Source organism: Glycine max, chromosome 17 (genome assembly GCF_000004515.6).
Source record: "Glycine max cultivar Williams 82 chromosome 17, Glycine_max_v4.0, whole genome shotgun sequence".
In the NCBI taxonomy this organism is placed as follows: Eukaryota; Viridiplantae; Streptophyta; class Magnoliopsida; order Fabales; family Fabaceae; genus Glycine; species Glycine max.
This window is the reverse complement of record NC_038253.2, coordinates 563,162-576,911: the sequence shown is the minus strand read 5'-3', so window position 1 is coordinate 576,911 and position 13,750 is coordinate 563,162.

Below are 13,750 nucleotides of genomic sequence, written 5' to 3'. Positions count from 1 at the left end.
TAGTCATTGGTTCCCTTTAGCAAGTACCTGTGTTTACAATACAAAATTTCAGTCTTCAAATTATAGGCTTCGTTGGAATTGGAATTACCTTCTCATCTCAGAACTCTTTTCAATCACAATAACTCTATCATTGGTTGAATAGGGTTGGTTCACTCATAGGTGAATGTTGCAAAGTGACAAAGGAATACCACAGGTTTTTAGTTTTGGAACTCGAAAGGTATTGTGTGATTTGTGCAATCATTAAATAAGGATCACACGGGGGATCAAAAGGGAAGGTTTGGTAGGCTATCCAGAGACAAGACATGGCTCCTTCACATAATGTTCCATGTTGACTTCTGCCAAGTTGATTTGGATGAGATTTGACTAGACACTTAAGCTATAGGCGTTCAAAATGTTGACACATAATTGGCAGAATTTGGAAGGCTTAGAACATGTGGCTTGGCTTAGTCCCAATTTCCGAATCATCACATTCCCTTCTTGTTGTGGCCCATTAACTCATACCATTACAGGTTAATTAAGACTTGACACAAAATGTTAAAAGGCTTACCATGTTTCTGTCAGTAGCCTGAGATTCCAAATCCACTTTCTCACCTAAAGAAATGACTAGTGAGGCTCTTGCTTGCATGTTGACCTAGCAACTTAAGTCCTGCTCTAGATTGAGATAACCTCAGGAACTGACACTTTTTTCAGTCCTTATAGGCAAACACTAACACCAACCCTGTAGCTAAACCTTGGTGATCACAATTTCAGATTTCATATACTAGACTCACTGCTCAGCTTACTTAAGATACAGTGCAGAGGCTTATGTAGTGCGTGGTACAAATGAATATATAATATAGGCTGATAACATCAGAGGAAATAGTGCAACCTTATCTCTTGGTTTTGGGTAAATGTTTGTACTTGGACCACAGGGCAATTGTTGAACTACATTTACATTTTACACAGTAGACAATGAAGTCTGGGACAAGCACAGGCATACAAAAGGAAAAAGGTGAAGGAGACTGGTTCGATTCAGGTCCTAATCACACTGATATTGGAGTTGTGGTACCGTGTCCGTGCGTGACTCAAGACAAAACAGAACAGAATAATGCCAAAGGCAGACTAGGTGCTATGCACATCTTAATGGCCTTTCCTTTGTGTCCAAACTTGAAGCATTATCTCACTTGAAGATTTTCCTTTGAAAAGAAACCCACTATATATCCTTCTCGAATTCCTAGTGCTCTGGGGATGACATAGATTTGGGTTCATTAGATCTAACCATTAATCACACATTTTAATGAAGCAGTTGCGTGCATGATAGGTGCAATCTGCAGAAGTTATCAGTCAAAATGGTCAATGGTCAATGATCATTGGGGGTAATCCAAGATCAAGATAATCTATCTATCTTATCATGTTTATATACTTTTTTTATATGTTTTGATATGCTAAAAAAATCTTACATTGCTTAGAAATTGAGACTAAAAATATTTATAAACACTCATCTTTTAATTCACCAAAAATTTTTCTAAGAACAAAATTGTATGGCCCAATCAAAAATCACATAGGCCAATATTACTTTCATCAAGAGGGGGGAGGGGTTTGTTTAGAAAGAGATGGGGAATGAAAAATCAAAATTCAACTTTATCTTTTTTACTATAGTTGGAGAAACTCATTCACTTTTTTACATATTTAATTTAGCTTATTTGCATATAGTAACATTATAAATACATGAAAATTTCCATAGTATATTTAGATTATGTACTAATTTTTTAAAATAAATAAATCAACATATATATCCTACACTTAAATAAATTTATAGGAATAATAAAAGAAAATGAACTGGTTATCTATTAAAAAAGACAAAATATTTTAAATGAAAGTAGATTTCTATGATATGAAATATATCCCAGTACTACGACTCAGATATCTTTAAAATCTGCAAAAAAAAATTCAAATAAAATCAAGGGAAAAAAATTACAATGATTTTTAGAATGTGCCTCTCACCTCCTTTATGGATTTATATTTCCCAATACAGACTTTTTGGAGTATAAAACCAATACTTGCATGAGCTTTGCTTGGTGTGGCTAAAAAGTATTTTGCAGAACGTTTCGAATCCATGCACTTAAAAAGGTTATTTAGCTTCATTCATAATACATCTAACCCTTGTTGTCGAGCCCACTTCTAAAACTCAGAATAGTAGGAATATCACCTTGATATCAGGCACAGTAAATAAAAAGGAAGGGGCAAAAGTGATGTAGAATTATTTCTGATTGCGTATTGATTTTAAGATGTGGGTCTCTTCAATTCGTAGGTGCCTTCCAATGTGATGTAACCAAAATTTTAAAAATATTTATAAGCGTGGGCCAGTTGATAAAGGTGTGCATCGTCATTGTATCTTAGAAAAGGGCCGAAGCCAGGATGCCCTAATAGGCCGTGAGCCTTCAACCTTCAATAATCTATTCTGGTGGAAATGCATCTAGTAATAACTAATGTGTTCTTTTTGTCCCTTGCCGAATAATTCATCGTCCCTCGTAGACTCAAAGTTGACTCTCATAAAGTACCCCTAGAAGTTGTAAACTTGTAATATAATATTTTTTAGTTTTTAATAGATATATTTTTATACCAGATAATCTTGTTCAAACTAAATAAAATTATTATCAACAATAGAGAATGACATAAGTTCAAAATCAAGACAACTAATTAAATTAAAACAACTTGTGTCAATTAATCCATCCATTTGAAACTTCAGGATCACAACATTAGTGAAAGAACAATAACTCAACTTGAAGAATTTAAAACAAATATAGGGAGTAAGATGTAGTCGAACAGCTGGTGTTAACAACTGTCTAGTCTTGTAAGTTGTGCATCAGTCCATACATGCAAGCACGGGCAGATTCAAGATCCTAAATCAGTGGGTGCACATTATAAAAAATAAAATCAGTAGATTCAATTATATAAATATAAATAAAATAATATAAAAATATAAAATTTTATTTAAAAATTTGATGAATTTTAATAAATGAGAGGGTACAAGTGCACACCCTCAAAGTAATGTAGGTCCGCCACTGCATGCAAGGTGATCAAAACAACCACAAGTTTCATTTTCAAAATAATAGGCATGTTAGTGAGGATACCCATATCCGAAACATACTTAGTTAGGGATGGGTTTTGTATGAAAAAAATCTATTTATCTACCTATTTATCCCAAGATTTGCTTGTTAGATAACGATAACAAATTTGTTTTGTTTGACTTGAAAACAACTTTAAATTTTAGGTTGTTCTCCGATAATATAATGGAATTTTTATCATCTACTCTTAAATATATCATAACAAGTTAAAAAATATTTTTAACAAAATTTAAAATATATCTTATGATGTATTTAATAATTAATTTAACAGCAAAATGTACTTCATGAACTTATACAGACAATTATACTTATAATAATGAATTTACAAAAGTCTAAAAGGGGACCCCGTGAATGAGCCCACAAGTTCTCCTTTGGTATGGTTGGTGCAAGGTCATATGCCTTCGGGATTAGGACAGTTTTTGGCCATTGGTGTGAAACCATGGAAATTTTTTATTTCAATCATTGAGAGTAAGAATCTAATTCACATACGAGACACAGTCAAATTTCCAGGGATGTTTGAGTCAATTACATGCCACATCACACTAGTATTGAATTCCGTTAATTTGTCTTCGTTTTATCATTTTCTTTGGTGAATATATGTATCCTTTAACCTGTTTGGTTATTGGAAAACATTTAGCAACTTGGTAAACAATTTAGATTTTTAAAATTTTATAATATGCTCAGTATTATTTGTAATTTATTTTCTTCAATTTAATTTTGATCATTTATTTATTGTAAAAATGTATTTTCATACTCAAAATAATATTCATTACTTTGTTGTTATCATTACTCTACCACATCAAACCACTAATAGATGCTAAGCAAATCTAATCTTCGCAACTTTTTCCATCAAACTAATTTGGCTATATATAGATATCTAGGAGGGGGGAAAATGACAAATATTCTAAAGAATGTCGTGTCTAAGTCAAATACATTACAAGAACCTCATAGATTTTTTTTTATAAAAGTAATTAAACATTAGTATTATTTAATGACAACAATTCGAGGATTGGATTCTACAAAAAAAAAAAAAAAAAATCCCACGAACCAAGTACCCAAATCAAATGATTGGAAGTGCAATCTGTGGAAGATATATTGATGTCCAACATCAATTGGTCCTCTACGTGTTGAAACTATTACAGTGTACTATTACAGTGTTTGACATATAAAAGAAAAATAATTTTTTTTTTAACCCCACTTGACTATTAATTATGTTGCGAAGGCATTACTTTGATGAAGAGTAGAGAAGAATCGAATATGACCTCTTATTTTTTTCCCACATAGAAATGAAATTTTGTAAAGCATATTGACTGCAACCTCGTTACAAATAATCCTCATTAAAAAAAAAAAAACTCGTTACTAATAATGACAGAATAAGTTAACCTATGGCAATCCACTCAAATTAATGACTAAACAAGTTAACTCACCAAACTCAAAAAATTAAGAAAATGAAAGTGAAAATTAAAGATTATTTGTTTAAACCTTTTTACTTCACACGTGATAAGAAAGTTAGGGAGTGAAATTATTTTGAGCTATTTAAAAAAAATGCCTTGATTTAATAAACGGACTTGAGTCCATGTAAATGATCGAGTTGAACTAAGTTAATATGAGGTCTTAGGTGAGCTATTCTTTTAAACTATCCCACCCACAGTTAACTCATGATGAGTCATGGGACATTGACTCAATTTGACACTCTTCTCTTAAATTTATTAAAATACTAAGAGAAAAAAAAAAGTTCCGTTAATGAAAACAAATTCATGATGTTTGTCTATATCTGCAGAAAGCGCAACTAATCAAGTTAAATATCTGCATCAAAAAAATCAAGTTAAATATATAACGAATTCTCAGAGGATTCAGCGCATATATAAAAATCCTTTAATAGTAGGACAAGTATTTCCTTATTTAACAACTCTTATTTAATTAAATTCAAATTCTGATTTGATATGTTGAGTAGATAATAGAAACTAATTAGAAAAAAACATGCTTTAATATTATTGGAAGAAAATAATTTTTTTATCGATAAATATTATTTGCTAATTAAGTTTAAATCATTTTTTTAAAGGGATATATATATGGTAAGAAGTACCGATGCATAATTACATCAAAAAGTGTCTATCTCATATAGGTGAGAAGTGAGATCATATATACCAAAAAGAACCGTTTGGTTGTGCTATGTGTTAAGACAGAACAAATGATTGTTGCACCAAGAGGAAAAGAAAATAAGAGACTTGTGTTTCCTTTTGTATAAAAATCACTGCCACGAAATAACTTTGATCTTTTTTCTAAAATCTGTGAGCCATCAAACTGTTGGTCCGGACAAATGATATCGATGTTGTTCCTAGCATTCCACATACACCAACACGTAGCATGCCATAGCAAGTGTTTCCATCTTCCATTTCTCCTTCCTGTGATGAATAAACCAAACTGGTCATAGAGCTGCAAAACAAGATTCCACTCTTGGCCGTACATCCGAAGCTAGCCCTATCTTGTTTCTTCCTTACTACTATCACGTACATTCTTCCTAACATTTTTATTATTAAAAAAAAGTGCATTTAATGTGTAGTTTTGATCACTCATTTTTATCGCCGGTTTTAATGGTTATCGGAGTTTTCCCCATCATTTCACCGAAAAGAACTGCATCGCCATTTTTTTTCTCTCGCAACTTTCAGTGAAGTCCTTCCATCATGTATGATTTAGAACATCATGAAAAATGCTCCTCAATATAGGATTTGAACACAAGATCTTTTGTTTTAAAACTCTGATGAAAGTTCCTAAAACACTTAACTTATTTAATGTATGTATAAAAATAATATATTATTTACAATGATAATATGTAAAGATTAAAAAGTGCATATATTTTATTAACATTAAAAATAATAGACTAAATTACATATTTTGACCCCTTATAATTTTTAATTCAGAATTTTAGTCTTGTGATTTTTAAAATTTTGTGAGTTTCCTTATGTAAGTTAGACTTGTGTTGACGGGACTTGATTTCTAGTTCCATTTCTATGAATTTTATTGTTTTGGTTAAATTACAATTTTAGTGTTTCTTTAATTTTTAATCCATAATTTTAGTCACTTTATTTTTTTATTGCAATCTTAGTTCCATTTTTTAAAAAACATATATAGAAGTTAAGTCCAATCTTCAATTTTTGCATGATTTTTTTATTTTATTTATTTTGGTCTACTAAATTCTAAATCTAATATATTTATTTAGGGAACCATTGAAATCTCGTTTCCTTTGATTATGTATTGTCTAAGGATTCCCACATGATTCATGTCTTAGTCGTCAAGGACAAACATGTCAACAAAAGATGATTAAACTCTTGCTCAAAATCTAAATGTAACGGTAAGTGTACGGGTGCCAAGCAAAAATAAACTAAAATTCATCAATAGTGAAAATTAAAAATCATCACCATGTCAAAATTAATTATTTTAAATGCATAAGCTTAGTACTGATTCAAAAACGTAAAAAAAGGTTAATGTGATTTGGGATTTAACAGGCATATGGCGGAAAGACAAAATTCACAACATTTTTAAAAGTTGAACAAAATGCACAAATAAAAAAAAAATGGGGACAAAATTCGTAAAAAAAAAAAAAGAAGAAGAAGTAAATAAGTGATATGTTGGAAGTAAAAAGTGTAATCAAGTCTATATTAATTACTGATACAGGGATATTTATTGATTTAATAACAGGACTGTTTTCTTAAAAAAAAAATGTTGATATTTATTAGAAAATGATATAAGCAGAGTATAATAATAAGAATAACATATAGGTAATATTTTAGTTGTGAAAGGAAGAGGATGGTGTCTGTCCAATTTGGTTTGAAGGCAAAAACGATGGATGCATTATGTGGAGGTACAAGAAGAAGTGTGACCATACCCACATTGGATGGCCTAGGCATACTTTAGCTAGATCGCGGCATCAGAATATGTCAACGCAATCTCTTCACTATTGGAATTGGGATCGTATTTGTGTTCAAACTTGAGTTGAGCATTTCCCTAGCAGCTTCAATTTTAAACTTATGATATTTCTTTTTTCTTCTTCTGAAATTAATATATTTTCATAAGTAAAAGTCATGATCTTAATCTTTCGAGAAAGTAAGAAATTAGTTATTATGTTTCTATGCTTCAATAGGAGGTGAAAACAAAAAAGAGAGAGAAAATGATAAATTATCCAGTAAAATGAGATGAAAAATAAAATAACTTTGTTAATTAATTTAAAGATCGCAAAATAAGTAGCTTCTTCCATCTCTATCCTATCTATCTAGTTTGGACTTTCCTGGGACCCACCACTTCACATTCCAGGCATCAACGTTCGGTTCTAACGCAGTCCTTAGTCTCCTTCAACCAGCTCTCCTCAAATTTCTCCCTTTTCTAAAACGTTCCTTTCTCTTTTTTCTTTTAGCCCCAGCTATTTCTTGAGAAATTTAATTAATTCGTCTTCTCTTTCTGTTCCTTTAGTGGAGTATTAAAAAATATATATCCATCTATCTTGTATCAATAAGCTCATCACTTTCTCGACATTCCACTCCATATTTATTTATATATGTAAAAACCAAGAAAACAAACGAGAAAAGACTTTTCCAATGTGTTGTTTTTGTCTCTCTCTTTTTTCATTTCACGTGGAAATGTGGAATGGAATTTTTTGCTCCAAAATAAACAAGCATGCCTTTATTTCTTCGTATTTCATAGTTCTTTGTTCCTATATTTTTGAGTAAAAATTATAATTTATACTTCACTATGTTTAGAGCTAAGATTAAAAAAACACTGAATATTAAGAATTTCACTTATATATGTTGACGTGGCAAAGAAAAACAAAGAGCGAGAGAGAAAATGCATGCTATAGCAGCCTGCATGTCCGTCTGTCCGAGCTTATTTTGTAATGTTTTGAAGTCAGCTTTAGAATATGTCTTTGTTAATTTCTAAAATTGTCATAAACCATCTTACTATCAACAATTCAATGGCCACTCCTAGAATGCCCGGATTGATGAATTTTACAAAACTTAATTGATAATATAGAGTGTTGTTAAGGAGCCTTCCAAAAAAAAGAGTGTTGTTAAGGATTTGGTAAATATACCAATGGCACAAGTATCGAAGTATTATGAGATTTTCATCTCCCAAGAAACTTCCGTAATATTAAATCAATTGAAACACTAATTGCTAACTAAGGAGAACGAATCAATAATTTGCATTTAAGACCAACAACTATTGAAATATAACATAAACTGAAACTTCTTTTGTTTTTTTCCTCTTCTTATATGAACTTAAGAATGGATAAAAGAGAGTGTTTGGGGTTGGAATTCATTCCAACTTTACCTAAGTGTGTCAATGACAATTAAACAAGCAACACATTCCATACAATCAATCCTCACTATGAAAGTTTCTAAATCCTAATGCCATAGTGATTTAGTCCTAAACGTAATTATCAAGTCCCAATTCCTTAGTAATTTATGATGATATTTGCATAAATCTCATAGTCAAAGGAAGGCTAAGTGTTTATACACTATTCCTAGTGGAAAAAAAAAACCCTTAGTTACCCTATTTTATGTATGGATTTAGCAACACTTCCCAATGTAACAGCATCCACAATATGTAGTTGATCACTCCACAATGAACATTAAAGCATAAAATAAGATAGATGATTAAGGAATATGAAACTTAGATTAATAGTCAAAGATAATACATAAGGTACATTTCAACCCCCAAGCAAGCACCATGAGGAATTAGCTACTCATAACAAGAACAAGGAAGAAAATTGATGAAGAGATGGTAAAGATGGATGAAGGTCCCATGACAAATCTCCATATTGATATCCTCTAACTCGATCAGGTGTTGTAAACCCTCAAAATATTTCATGTTAGGTCAAATCATACTTAATGAGCCTTTTATAGTTGTTAAGAAGATTCTCAAAAAGATGTCATGTGATATGCTACGCTTAAGCGCGGTTTACATCTTATATCTCACTTAAGCACCGAAACCTAAGAAGAATTTGTTGACAGCATTGGTTGCACTTAAGCGTAGGAGGAATTACACCTGAGCATGAGCGGAGATTTTTTCTAGAATTTGAACTACCACACTTAAGTGAGAATGAGACTACGCAGTCTACCCTTAAGCGTGGTTAAGTGATGCTTTCTAGAATTCTTGCTTAAGCGTACTAGATGGCCCGCTTAAGTGCACATTGTCTTTGAATTGAGGAACTTTTGATGTTGCTGCTTAAGAACAAGTGCTTAAGCGTGAGTTGGACTTTTAAATTCACCGATCCTTTTTTTTTTTACATGAAATTAACCAGAATTCAAAATTAAAAGAACTTTACTTAGTTGACTAATTATAACTTCTAATATATTTACAAACTCACTAACAAAAATACCCATTAAAGTTAAAAATTATTAGAGTATTAAGATAATTGCCTGAATATTTATCTTGAAAACTAATTCCTTAATGCAATTATCAAGTAAAATATAATAGAATTATTTAAAATTTAGAAAATATGTGTATTTGGAGTTAGTCCAAATAAAGTGCATGTGATGTCATGCAAACATATTTCTCCAAAAAAATAAAAACTGAGCCACAAATTCAAAATTTAGAGATATGAAAACTAAAGAAAAAAAATAACAAGAATAAAATTATAATTTACTTATTTTATATGTACTAAAAATAATTTTAAATCTTGAAGTGACGAAAACAAAAGAAATTATATTTTAAAAGACCAAAATCAAATTTTGTTTATTTTATATTGACCAATACTATATTTAAGCTTTTTAATTGTAACATATTATTAGGAAAAACAATTTTACAGTATTACTAAAAATGGTAAGCAAATGTTTTATTTGTGAAACAAATTAAATATATTAAAAAGTTTTGAATAAAAATGACTTTTATCATACTTTTCGAACCTGTAAATATTTTAAAACTATTTTAATTGTTGACTTCAAAAAACTCTGATGTATTATATGAATAAAAAAATATTGATAATAAGAGAAACTCCTATCTCTTATTAATTACCCTTGTAATGAAAAGCAAAACTAAAGTCAAGTTTACAATGCAAATATTTTAATTTAGAGAAAATGAGCGTTTCAATTACAATTTTCAGTCTTTTTTCCCTATGGTAGCACTCACTTGTACAAATGATGTCGATAATTCAGCTATTGACACTATCTCAATTTAATTATATATACTAAAGTTTACAAAAGAAGTAAAAATTAAAAGATAAATAATCAAATTCGTTACTGAAAGTATGATGTGGTGATAAATTGATCCCTGAAAATAAAAAATATAAATTTAGTCTTAAATATGTAAAAAGTATAATAAATTAATATTATTATTAAATTTTGTCATTAAATTGTAATGTTAAAAATTAATTTGATAAACTATATTTTTTTTAAATCAATTTTACATTAAGTTATAAAATTTAAAAAATAATTTATCGTTCAATTATTTGTAAGATTAATTTATCACATATTTTAAACATTTAAAGACTAAATTTAAATTTTTTATTTTTTAATGATCAATTTATTAATATCTAAAGATAAATCTGATTATTTACCCAAAATTAAATCTTACAAATTCAATGTAAAGATATGCAATCATCAACCACAATAACAGTGTCTCACCACATATTAGTATTTTGTTGTTGTATTTTTTTTTTTTGAATATTTTATCGTATTTGATAACACCGTAAAGAAGTAACCATTTTTAGTTTTTATTTTTTATGGATACCATTTTTAGTTGGATATGAGGACATCACACGAGCCTTTTAACCTACGTGATAAGCATTCAAGCAGGTGAAACTCACACCCTGACACGCTTTATACTTGATAGATAGTCGTCCAAATTACATTTTTCATCAATTTTTTGTTTAAATAAGTAGTTAAACATGTTAATATATATTATTCTAAAAAAAACATGTTCATATATTTTACGGAAAAATTACATGCAGTTTCTTAAGTCATTTAATTTTTTTCAATTAAAAATGAAATTTTATCTTTGTACAATAAAAATTTACAATGAAAGTCAACCTAAATTATGAAGGATAAACTCTAATTATGATTAGGAAATGATATAAAAAGTATTTAATTAAAAAATTGAACATTAGACAATTGTTTCTTAACTAGTATTTTATATATTACGGCATGCCTTCTTGAATAGTAGGCTAGTGAATATTAGACAATTGTTTCTCAACTATTTGAACCATTTTATATTTTTTTAACATTTCTTTGAACATTGTGAAGACAGTGGAAAGTGTTAGTGTGTTACAATTGTAATTGCATTTTCCATCAAATGATACAGTAATTGAGCTATATAAACTTTGAATGACGTACAGATAAAAAAAATATAAACTCTGAATGCAATAATATTACTGTGAGATATGTATTTATTTTGATTTCTCATATTTGACTCTAGCTACTATTTTTTTTTCTAATCCTTACAAATAAATCTCCAACATTGATGCCATTGGAAATCATTGTTGCTGCCGTTGGATTTTTTTTTTTAAAAAATTACATTGACATAAAAAATCTCTCAGAAACCATGATTCGTGATCAACTCGTTCTATCTCATTCAGCAAAAAAAGCTCGTTGTATCTATTTCTTAATTACACCATCGATTTCTTCTGCTGCAAAACACTAGATCAGTCTTTGAAAGTTACTGAGAGAACGTGTTAAAATTTTTAATTATTTAAAAATAATTTTCTATTAATTTTTTATTTCTTTAATTAAAAGCAAGAAAATAAATTTGTATATACCTTTTTAATATCATGCATAATATAATGCACACACCATTTCTTATCCTTCGTTGGAAACAGGATCGGTGATTCTTTGATGACGTTCGACTGATATCCAGTTTTTACATTTAGCATTTATTTATTATTTTTTCTTGTAAGTGGATGGAAGTTTAGCAATAATTTCTTGTAACAATCATTAAGCCGAGTATACATATTGTTTTTTAACAACTCCGACTAAAAGAGACTTCTTTATTTTCTTAACAATTTTTTTAATGATCATTTTATAATACTGATGAATAATTAAATATTTTTAAATTCCATATTAGAGCATATAAAAATGCATGATTATTTACTTAAGTTATTTATTTTAAATTTGTGAGTGTGACAGATAGATTTAAGAACTTAATATAAAAAATTACTTCAATGAAATTTGTTTGACCAAATATTTAACTTGAACCATATTAAATTTTAAATTAAAAAAAATCTTTTTTTAATAATCACTTAAATAACGCATTGGCAAGTCACTAGTTCTAATAGAAATTTTTATTAAATTACATTGTTTAATTTTAAGCAACTCATTTAAGCATTTTTACTGGAGATGCTCTTAATAATTAATGTGTTTTTAACTTTTAAGATAAACTAGTGTAATAATTCGTATATTGCATAAGTATTAAATTACAATTTTATATTATTATAATGTATTTCTTAATTAATTTTTATTTTTATTAAAAAATAGTTTTTAGTTCAACAAAAAAAATTATTAGATTATGTTCAATAAAATCAGTTAAAAAATTAACTTATTAAATAAATGTTTGATAAAATTAAATATTAAAATAATTGAAAATTATAAAAATGATTAAAAATAATAAACACATGAAAAGGTTAAGTATGAAATTAAATTTGATAAATATATTAAAGATAAAATATAAAAATATAAAAATTTATACGCTAGAAGCCAACTTTTAAAAAATATTAGTTAACTTTTAAGTTCTGCTTCAAAAAATGTTAAAAATTACTCGTAAGATATTAAAAAAGATTATTTATCCAACAACCAAACAAATATAGTTAATAAAAATAATTAAAAATCAGTTAAAATACATTATCAAATATCATCGTTGTAGCTTTGTATATCAATATGTATAAATATATTATGGATATTAATAGAAATTTAAATAACTTTATATTGATAATTAGCTAATATGTATTTATATATCTTATAATTATTAATAATAATACAACCTATTAAATCAGTTTGTTTAAACTTATTTGTTGAAATAAATATTTATTTAAAAATAATAATTTTATGTTTTTTTAGTATGTTTATTTGACTGCTTATCCTATAAAAAACAGTTTTCTATTTATTTTAAGAAATAAATTTCATTTACTTCTTAAAAAAAATACTTACACAAAAATATATTTATTTTAAATTTATTTTAAAAAAATTTAAACAACCTCACCACATTATGTCATCACTAAGTCACGATTGAGTTTGCAGTTCTCAAACATTTTAAAGTTAACCAAGGACTAAAACGGACAACAAAGAAAAAATTGAAAGAATAAAATTAAATTAAATCATATTTACACGGAGAGAAACACGTATAAGCCAGTTTTCTTTTAATTGGAACATATTGAGTTTATTTAAATTTATTTATTAAAACAAATATTTTTTTAATAAATTTTTTTTTTATTCTTTAGTGTGTTTGTTTAAATTATTTCAGTTTAAAGAAAAAGTAAATTTATGTTTATTTAAAAAAAAAGAAATATTTATATCAAAAACGGTTATTTTAAAGTTACTTTTTAAAATTTTAAATAAATTAAGAATATCGAATATTAATTTCATATGTTTAGATTGAATTGCATTGAATCTTGAATGTCGTGATTAAAATTTAGAGCTTGTGCATTTTTATAGTCGAGTTGT